General features: G+C 35.9%; 1 non-coding gene across 1 annotated transcript; it reads left to right on the top strand.

Moving 5' to 3' along the window:
- The first annotated feature begins 595 nt into the window (after positions 1-595).
- Positions 596-702, top strand: LOC141669975 (small nucleolar RNA R71). Its single transcript, XR_012554228.1, has one exon. It is a non-coding gene; the product is annotated as a small nucleolar RNA R71 (small nucleolar RNA).
- Positions 703-11,651: the final 10,949 nt, after the last annotated feature.

Consider the following 11,651-nt stretch of genomic DNA (forward strand, 5'->3'; position numbering starts at 1 on the left):
TTAATTCGAAGATAGATCTGCACCTCCATGAGTTTGTTTTTGAAGTTGGAGTTGTTGTCTTGCTGTATATTACGGTTGTTGAAAACCAGGAGTGTTGAATTGCTTTGCTGCATACTGCTGATAAGGCTGTTGCATCACATTTTGATTATTACTCCAGCTGAAGTCATGATGATTCCAGTTGTCAGGATAATAAGTGGATAGAGCTGGTTGCTGCGATCTCTGAAAGTTTCTCACAAACTGAGCTGATTCACTAGATATAGCACATTGCTCCATCACATGCGAACCTGCACACAGCTCACAAACACGGGTTATCTGATTAACACCATAGTTAGCCAGATAATTGATCTTCATAGACAACGCCTTTAGTTGAGCAGTGATAGCCGTAGCTGTATCCACTTCAAGAACTCCTGATACCTTGCCCTGTGGCAATCTCTGGGTTGGATACTGATATTCATTGGCAACTATCAATTCAATTAGACCATAAGCTTCCTCATAGCTTTTTGGTCATAATGCTCCACCTGATGCTACGTCAAGCATGGGTCTAGACTGTGCTCCCAAACCATTGTAAAAACAATTAATGATCATCCAATCAGGCATGTCATGATGAGGACACTTCCTAAGCATCTCCTTGTAGCGCTCCCAAGCTTCACATAGAGTTTCTCCCGATTGATGCGCAAATTGAGTAAGAGCATTCCTGAGTGCAACTGTCTTCGCCATAGGGAAGAATTTAGTAAGAAACTTCTGAGCAAAATCCTCCCAAGTAGTGATAGAACCTGCTGGTAGAGAGTGTAACCAACTCTTAGCCTTGTCCCTCAGAGGGAATGGGAACATTTTCAGTTTCACTGAATCCTCCAGCACACCATTGAACCTGAAGGTGTTGCAGATCTCTATGAAATCCCTGATGTGCATATTTGGATCTTCCGTTGGAGCATCCCCAAATGGGACTGAATTCTGTACCATCTGAATTATGCCAGGCTTGATCTCAAAAGTATTAGTTGCGATAGATGGCCTGACAATGCTAGATTGAATGTCATTGATCTTGGGTTGAGAATAATCCATCAAAGCTTTCAGATTTGCTACTGGTTCTCCCATTGCAATGATAACTAGAGTACCTGAAACACACGACTAAATAACTAGTAAGTAAAATATCCGAGTCAGTAAACTTCAACGACCACTAATGACAAGCACATAAACTAAAAATTAATACCGAGTCCCTGGCAGCGGCGCCAAAAACTTGTTAGGGCGAAAACATGCGCTAAAATTATACGCAAGTATACGCGTTCGCAAGTAGTATAAGATATAAATCAGATTCGTTCCCACAGAGACTGGTTTAGGTTAATTATAGGTTATGCACCTATGCAACAATTTATGGTTATCGTTCAATGCTAAGACAATAACAAGTTGGGTTGTTTATAACTAAGATTAAACTAATATGCAAATAACTAAGAATAAAAGATATTGAATTAATTATATGAGACAAACATGAGATTCTAATTTCATTACTACTTCATTCAAAGTCATTGTTCTTAATCTTAGCATGCAATGGTGATAACAACTAATCAGATAACACGAAACTTGTAAACGCCAAATTTTGTTGCACGAATACCATACTACCAGACATCCACAAAAGAGACAGAAGCTGAATAAACACCAATTATGTTGACACCCTATATGTCTATAAAATTTGACAACATAAAGGTTTAATGAACAATTTATCTATCGTGATTATATATGGTAAGTAATATGGTTAAAATTACCTACAAATCATGCATAATAAATACATGAACCTATGCTAGCATGGCAAGTTCTAAATCTCTATATTCACTTTCGCTTCAATAGAGATTAACACATTATCTTATATGTTAGCTACGCACATAAGACGAATAAGCACAACCGATACTAGGATATCAATCAATCACCACACACCAAGATATTAAAATAAATTAACTATTGAAATCCATAAGTAAATCCGTTAGAACCCAATGATGATGATTAGTTCATCATCGAACTCATCGTCACCATGGGTTATAATGAAAACATGATAATAAACAATATAAGAATACTAGGGTCCAAAGACAAATCGAAAACAAGCATCCAAGTATCAACTATATTGAAGAATACAAAAGTCTTCTTCTCCGTAGCTGTCTTGTGCTCTTCAAGGTCTTCGTATAGCTCTCCCTTTGCTCCTTGTTGTTAAAAACGTCTTTTTATTGATATATATAGGCTCCAGGATGACCAAGATTCTCAAAATCTTCAATATCGAGTAAAATCAGGATTCTAGTGCAAAAACAGGGCGCGGGTGCGCTACTTTCGGGCGCGGCCATACTGGAATAGTGATTTATGGAGCGCGGGCACGCTGGTTCTGGTGCGGCCGTGCTGGCCTTCTGGAAATTTTCTGAAAATTCTTCTTTTGGCCGTATCTTGAGTTCTGCTCGTTAGAATAGGCGATTCAACTGCCCACACGAAGCTAACGAGATTCTTTACAACTTGAGAATGGCCTAGGCTTCCAATTCTGATCTCTTTTCAGCATATTTCTTTGAAAAGCTTCTTTCTTCCTCCAACTACTACATGCAAGTAATAAGACAAAAACACATCAAAAATACCAACAACTTGAGTCCAAAACACTAGCTTAAGCTTATAATGAAGCGTTCCAAGTAGATATAAAATCCACTTATCAGTCAATAAACACACCAATCTTAATGCATTATTGTTGTCTCTTAATATAATAATACTTGACTAGGGACCTTTAGGAATATTGATATTATTCTCATAATCTCATTTCAAAGTCATGTACTTAGAGGTATAGAATTCATATCATATTCCAATGACATTTATTAATCTAACATTTATATCACAATAAATTAAGAATTAATAAATTATAAAAAGAATAATCGATAGAACATAAATATTAATAATCCAAATGTCTTAAACTAAAATATCATAGTGTTGTCTCTAGGGCACAAACACTAACAATCTCCCAGTTGCACTAGAGCCAATCACTTATATATCTAATACTCATAGAACTAGTATGACCATCGTGCTTCTGTTGTGACAAAGCCTTAGTCAGTGGGTCTGCAACAGTATCATTACTATGCACGTTACATTTATATCTCCTTGATCTTTAATCTCATTAATAAGGTGATATCTCCTAAGGACATGCCTAAACAGTCCCTTTGGCTATTTCAAAAATATCAATATATTCGGCTTTCATTATAAAATCATCAATGTTCTTGCTGTGAATTATTCTAGCTAACATCACTTATATTTAGACAAAACACAAAACAGACATAAACACGTAATCATCATTGTCTATCCAAAAATTAGGTTCAGAAACTATCATCAGTTTAACCCTTTACAACTAGTTCCCTATCTTCTCCATACACCAAAAATAAATCTTTAGTCCTCTTTAAGTACTTAAGAATATTCTTGAAAATTATCCAGTAACTCTCACCTGGATTAGACTGGTATCTGCTCGTCATGCTCAAAGCATACAAAATATCAGGATAAGTACATATCATTGCATACATTATGGATATAATTCTCGTAGCATATGGAGCTTTTCTAAGACGGTCCTTATCATCTAATGATTTATGATAGTTATCCTATGAGATCACTATCCCATGAGATATCAGGACATATCCTCTCTTTGCCTCCTGCATCCTAAAATGATGCAATATTTTATCAATGTATGTACTCCGACTAGGTCGATTAATCTCTTCAATCTATCTCTATAGATCTTGATCCCTAATATATAGGTAGCATCGCCTAAGTCTGTAATCGAGAAATTATTTCTCAACCAAGTCTTAACAGCCTGTAGAGAAGGTATGTCATTCCATATATGTTATATATCATCTACATATAATACTAGGAATATCACATGACTCCCACTAACCTTCTTGAAAACACATGGTTCATCTTCGTTTTGAATAAAGCCAAACTCTTTGACCATTTCACCAAAATAAATTTTCATTCTCCTTGAGGTTTGCTTCAATCTATAAATAGATAGAAGCAACTTACAAACCATCTTAGCAAACTTTAGATCGACAAAACCCTCAGGTTGTATCATATATACATCCTCTTCAAGGCTCCCATATTAGTAAGCGGTTTTGACATCCATTTGCCAAATCTCATAGTCAAAGTAAGAAACTATTGCTAACAAAATCCTGATGGACTTGACCATAACAACTGATGAAAAGGTCTCATCATAGTCTATACCATAAATTGTTTGAAACCTTTTACCACTAGTCGCACATTATAGGTCCGTACCTTACCATCCATGTCAGTTTTCTTCTTGAAAACCCACTTGCACCCTATAGGTTTTACCCATTCGAGTGGATCAACTAAAGTCAATACTTTATTTTGATACATGAATTCCATCTCAGATTTCATGGCCTACAGCCATCTCTCGGAATCTGTACTGTTCATAGCATCTTGGTAGGTGAGAGGCTAATCATTATCTGTAAGTATCACATCACCATCTTGAGTAAAAAAAATCCATAATTTCTCCCAGACTCATGGTGAATCCTACAAGATATACGAATAACCTGTGTTTCTTGGACATGATTACTTTCAACATTTTGATGTACAACCTAATCTTATTCCAACTTCGGTTCAATGTTATCATGTGGTTCTCGATCTTCATCGAGATGTATTATCCTCCCACTGATTTTCTTAGAAAGTAGTTCTCCCTCAAGAAATACAGCGGCCCGAGCAACATACACTTTGTTCTCGGAAGGATTATAAAAACTATACCATAGTCTCACTTGGGTAACCCACAAAATAACATCTATCTAATTTTGGTCCAAGCTTGTTAGAGGCTAAATGTTTGACAAACGCTTCACGTCCCCAAATTTTCATAAATGACATGTTATGACGTTTATCAGTCTATATCTCATATGGAGTATTTTGAACCACTTTAGTCAGAACTTGGTTAAGTGTATATGCAGCCATTTCTAGAGCATAACCCCAGAAACTAAATGGAAGATCTGCTTGACTCATCATCGATTGCACTATATCCAACAAGGTATGATTTCTCCTCTCAAAATCTCTATTCCATTGAGGTGTTTCAGAAGGATTAAGTTATAATACACTATCACACTCCTTCAAGAAACTCTTGAAATTGAGGCTTAATTATTCTCCTTCACGATCTTATCGTAGAACTTTTATACTTTCCTCTTTTTGTTTTTCTACTTCAGCCTTATATTCTTTGAACATTTCAAAAAGAATCAGATTTATTCTTCATAAGATATACATTACCTATTAAAGTCAACAGTAAATGTTATAAAGTACCCCTTGCCATTATATGCATTCGACCACATACATCATTATACATAAGTCCTAATCATTTTGTGGCCCTTTCACCTGATCAGGTAAAAGAAGCTTTAGTCATTTTGCCAATGAGACAAAGTTCGCATCTTCCGTATGATCCAAAATCAAACTTATCCAAGTATCCATCTATATGTAACTCAGAAATGCATTTCTCATTAATATGGCTTAACGACAATGTTAGAGGTAATGTTTGATTTGAGTCATCTTAGAACATATAAATTGTTAAATAATTGTGCAACATTATAAATCTTATCATTAAAATAGAATTAACAACTATTGTTTATTTAATTAAAATGAGAACCTTTCTTGTCCTGACAAGAAATTGATTTAGTGTATCCACTAAAGGCGGGCACATAATAACAATTTATCAAGTTTTCAATCTTGCCTTATGGGCAAAAATAGGCATCGAGTTCCTTCAACTAGAGCAACAACTTTTGCTCCAATTCTAACCCGTTACCTGAAGCTTGACCGTTGCTGGTCTTCTTCTTTAGATCTTCCAAACAAGCTCGACAATTTAACTTCTACTCATCTAGTTATTTCCACAAAAATGACAATCATCTCCTTTAGCAACACCACTATCAGACATCAAAAGCCCTTTGGGATTGGACTTTGGTTTGGCACCGAATAAGTTCAAATCTTTATCTTGCCTGTCCACTTTCCTTACCCATTTGCATTTCATGTGTACATCATCAATATGGACGCAATTCATGTCTTTACCGTGCTATTTTCAGCAGTTTTAAACATGCTTAACAACTCAGTGAGTCTTCTGTCTATCTCATTCATTTTTTTCTTAACAAACTAAGTATATAAGTTGATCAAATCAAGCCGAGTCTTTAGACTATTCTTGAAACCCAAAATATCAAGGTGCATATACCTATCATCTTTAGAACATGTGGTCTAACCGGAAATCATTCTCCAATTTATGTAAAAGTATGGTGCCTTATTATTGTCAAATCTTTCTGACGAGCCTATCCTTCAAACATCTTTTGAAGTTGCTCAATCATATCATAAGCATCATTATGCTCTTATTGCTTCTAAAGCTCATCACTCATAATTACAAGCATGAGACATGAAATATCAGTTGCATAATCAATTTGCTTCTGGTAAGCATTTTGTTCAGCACATGTTTCATTCTCAGCTTGAAGAAATAAGAGAGGGGTTTGAGTGACTGTTAGGGTGAAAACATGCGCTAAAATTTCACGCAAGTATACGCGTTCACAAGTAATATAAAATTATTTTTAGTTCGTTCCCACAGAGACTCTTTTAGGTTATCTAAAATTTATGCACTTATGCAATAATGGTATGGTTATTATTCAATGCTAAGATGATAACAAGTCGAGATTGTTTATAACTACGAGATTATACTAACTCATATTAGCTAAGAGAATTAAGGTTGATTTACTTATATAACACAAACATGGGATTCTAACTTCATTAAATACTTCATTCAATAGCCTTATTGTTCTTAACCTTAGCATGCAATGGTGATGACACTAATCAGATAACATGAAACTAGTAAACGCCAAATTTCATTGTACGAATACCCTACTAGCAGACATCCACAAAAGAGATAGAAGCTGAATAGACACCAATTATATTGAGACCCTATATGTCTATAGAATTTGATGACATAACAGTTTAATGCGCAAGTTATCAATCATGATTACATAGGACAAGTAAGATGGTTAAAATTACCTACGAATCATGCATAATAAATACATGAACATATGCTAGCATGACAAGTTCTAAACCCCTATATTCACTTTCACTTCAATAGAGATTAAAACGCTATCTTATAAGTTCGCGACGCTCATAAGACGAATAAGTACAACCAATACTAGGATATCATACAATCACCACACACTAAGGTATCAAAATAATTTAACTAAAGAAATCCATAAGTAAATCCGTTAGAACCCCACGATAACGATTAGCCCATAACCGAACTCATCATCACCGCGGGTTCCGATGAAAGCATGGTATAATAAACTAAGTCTTTATAAACTGAATATAAAACCAAAGTACATTAAACAAGAGTAACAGGTTCAACAAACAAGAAAACTAGCACCCAAGATTACCACTCAATTAAAGAATTACAAGTATAAACAAGCTTTTATTTTCCCTTTTCATATTTGTGCTCCTAGGTCTTCTCGACGTCTTCTCCTTAGTCACCGTTATTAAAAACGTCATTAGAATGTCTTTATATAGTAGCCCAATCAATCCAAAAGCCCAGAAAATCCATCTTCTACTTGCAACAGGATTCCGAAAACCCGACCTGGTGCGGCCGCGTGCTATCCCAGCATGGGCGCGTTGTACCTCTGACAAACTGACGCGGCCGCGTGCTAGCACAGCGCGGGCGCACCGACCTTCTGGAAAAAATGAATTGCTTTGTTTTATTTGCTGGATTTCTGATGGCGATCAATGAGCATTTATACAAGACACCTTCCTAACACCAATTTAGCACCAAAATAATGCTAAACCTCATCCTTCCTCCAACTATGCCTGAATTGCAAAAACACTACAAAACACATCAAAAACACAAATAACTTGAGTACAAAAAACAATTAGAAGCTTTACGAAACATTATTAGTGGATATAAATGCCATTTACCATACCCCCAAACTTGAATCAATGCCTGTCCTCAAGCATAACAGATTCAAAGAACAAAATAAAAATGCATGAATGCAACTACATGAATGCAATGATCCCCTCAGAATAACTAAACCAACCAACGAGCAACATCTCAATAAATGCAGTTATTCGTACAGAGATCAATCAAATCTCACGAACCAACTCACAAGTCAGAAACGTGCGTGTGTACAGATGCTTAACAGATATACTATCGCAACTAGATCAACAATCATGACTCACTACTCATCAAGGCAATCACAAGGTTATAAATAGAATAAATGCTAAACTCAAAATGACTGACAACACTTCAATTCTTATATCGGAGTTATTACACGGATTCATACTTTTATTCATAACACATAACAACACAAATATGCTTATTTGATCGTGCAATGAGTGAGATCCACAAAACACTTATGCAATAATACCCATATAGCGAGCGTTATGTTAGTGGATCCCAGACTATAAAAGCCTTAGGTCTCTAGGCACAAAGTCCCCTAAGAACTTAATAACTCGAGTATTAAAGAGCCCACTCGTGATCAATTATGTATAACCATTTTTTTCTTTTTCTTTCTTTTTTTCCATTTTTTTTCTTTTTTTTCAACAATTTCTGAACGAGTGTGTTTCGTTCCATCTCGTTCAACCCTAGACTACTCATATAAATATGAGTCGGCTACTAGCCATTTGACACCTAGCCACAACAATCAATGCCACAACAATTAGCAATGAAATCCAATATTTTTCTCCAATTTTTAAATATCCATGTTATTTTATCTTTAAGAGAATATCATACATTCTTTCTATAAACAAGTGATTTAACCTTGACAATTAAACACAACATGACCATGATCTAGCACTCAAGAAACCTATAAGACTTAGTGAAATTTTATTGTTTCTAGCATTCAAATCAGCTCGTTAAAGCTTAACATCCCCCTATACGACATCACTACACTAGCATCAATATCATAAATCAATCGGAAAAGTAGATTTAAGGGATCATGATATAATGCACATGCAATCTATATGCAACATACTATCATGCAAAAAAAACTACTTCATGGCAAATATGCAACTATATGAACTAAACTATCATGAATATGCAACTAAATGGACACGCACAAACATATTCCTTAACTACCACCCCCAAACTTAAAATATTCACTATCCTCAGTGAAGATAATAGCAAGGAATCAGGCATACCTACTCGGAATCAGGATCATCACCCTCAATGGGTGGAGTGTCAGGAGTGTCAGGAGGCGGGTACATAAAGTCCTCACCAAAAACTGGCCAATGGATGTCAACTCATGTGACTTTGAATGCTGTACCCAGCGCCTGGGTGAGGTCCTGTGCAAACCTGTTATGGATGTCATGCATCGCATCCATCCTCCTTATCAAGCGCCTATACTGCTCTGAAATTAAACCAGCACTGCCCTCAACATCCTGCTGCTGCTGCTTCTACTGCTGTGAAGAATTGGCCTCCCCCATCTGATGCCTCCATGCTGCTCTACTAGCCTGAGCAAAACCACCAGCATATGACTGATCAGCTGGCCGTCCACCCGACAAGTGATTATAGGAGTAACCGAGCCCCTTCACATCAGCCTTTCTACCGTACCACTCAAGCATCACTGCTATAGTCGAACTGTCAATCAGGGAACTAGGTAACTGCAGCTGCTCATGTGCGGGCCAATGAACTCCAATTGCCACACACAGCTTCGTCACAATCGACACATACAGAATAGAACCCGCAGTGCTCCCACGAAGAAATTTTAGAATACCCTGATAAATCACCGACCCGAGATCCATATATTCTCCCTGAAGAATCCCCTACAATAATCGTGTACACTTCACAGTAACATCATGCACGTGAGAAGATGGCATGATGTTTGCACAAATAAAAGAGTTCCATGCACGTGCAAACCTGTTCATGCACGAGCAGAGAAAGTGGCATACTCGTTCGTGCCCCTTTTGAACTTCCAGTGAGTCTCTGGCACACACAACGTTATAATAATCAAGTCCAAGTTAAAATCATCCCCCGTCTTAGCATTCCAATCCTCCTGCTCGGGCTTCATATCGGGCTGGTTGATCACCCTCCGAATAGCCTCATCACTATAATCCACCTTCAAACTGAAAGGAATATGTCCTAAGTCCAATCAGGTATTAGGATTTAGGAATAACTCTTTATGTAATCTGTTTTGATTTCATTGATATTAATAAAAGACTTATTTTGTTTTTATTACGGGCTTTATCTATTTAAGTGTTTAAATAAGATATACCATAATTTAGAGTAAAGCTTTTTATGGATTATGATGAGATCATAATAGTGAGACCTAAAAAGATGATAACTCTAAACTTAAATAGTTCCTGGTCATAGGATTACTAACTGGTAATTAATAATCCGCAAAGATCGGTACATACTATGCTTGCTTCATTATGAAGGATGTCTGTTCTCATAGACATTTGTGTGGTGACACTATAGTTAGTATGTAGGTGCTTATTATAGAATAAGTTCACTGAACATGACTCGCCTAGCTGAACAACTGATGGAGTTCACTCACGTGTCAGCAGTTGTTCGCTTAGTGATAGTTGTACAAGTATCCTTAGACTTGAGGTCATCATAGTCATCTTGTGTACACTGAACTATGCTTTGGTTTAGTTCTTAGTCTCCAGGGACAATTATTAGGGCTCTTCTGGGTATAGGAATTTGTACACGAAGATAGTGTATGATCAATAAAGGATCTACCCCTTCCAGTGAAGGAAGCGAATGTTCAAGGCTGATCCACTTATGCTAGTTCAGGAATCTCTGGCCAGAGTAAATGAAATTAGAAAGGAGTTTCTAATTTGCATAGAACTACGCATAGTAAATGGTAAGCAAGTGATTGAATTAGATAGGCTTGACACGAGATCCATGCCTTGTATTTAATCGGAACATTATAGGGTATAAGGAGTTTATTGTACGGTAACTATTCACTGACAGGTTCTTGGTATTCTAAGCAGTGAATTCATATTATCCGGATAGTCTCGATATGTTGAGAAGCATCACTCACGATGTAGAATAAATGTGATTAATTAATTAATCATATTTAATAAATTAGAGAATTTATATAAATAATGATAAAATAGTTTTATTATTATTTATTTCTACTACCAGCTTAATATTGAACCTACAGGGTCACACCATAAAAAGAGAATGATTTATTGGTGGAGGAATTAATTAATAATGGCTAATAATTATTTATTTGTGAAATAAATAATTAATTGGCAAATTTAATAATTGATTAAATGAGATTTAATTGATTATAAATTAATTAAGAAAAGTTCTTAATATTATTAATTAAGGATTTAATTTTTGGAAATTAAATCAAGAGAGAGAATTATTTCTAAAGTGTTTAGAAAAAGGATTAATAATTAAAAGGTGTTTTAATTATTAATGAGAATAATAAATGGGATAATAATAATAATATTTATGGGAAAATTTCAGCTGAAAATTTTGCCTATAAATACACTATTATAGACCCTATTTTCATTCTAACCCCAGAAACCCAAAAGTTTTAGAAAACCAAATTCTCTCCACCTCCTCCTCCTCCTAAAAGTCGTTTTCTTGGTGGATACCGGTGGAGTGCTTCACACTTGAGGAGCAACTGCTAAGGATCTCTGATCGTTGTCTCCGAATTATTTTAAAAGGTTAGATTCGA

Source organism: Apium graveolens, chromosome 6, assembly GCF_009905375.1.
Source record: "Apium graveolens cultivar Ventura chromosome 6, ASM990537v1, whole genome shotgun sequence".
Taxonomy (NCBI): domain Eukaryota; kingdom Viridiplantae; phylum Streptophyta; class Magnoliopsida; order Apiales; family Apiaceae; genus Apium; species Apium graveolens.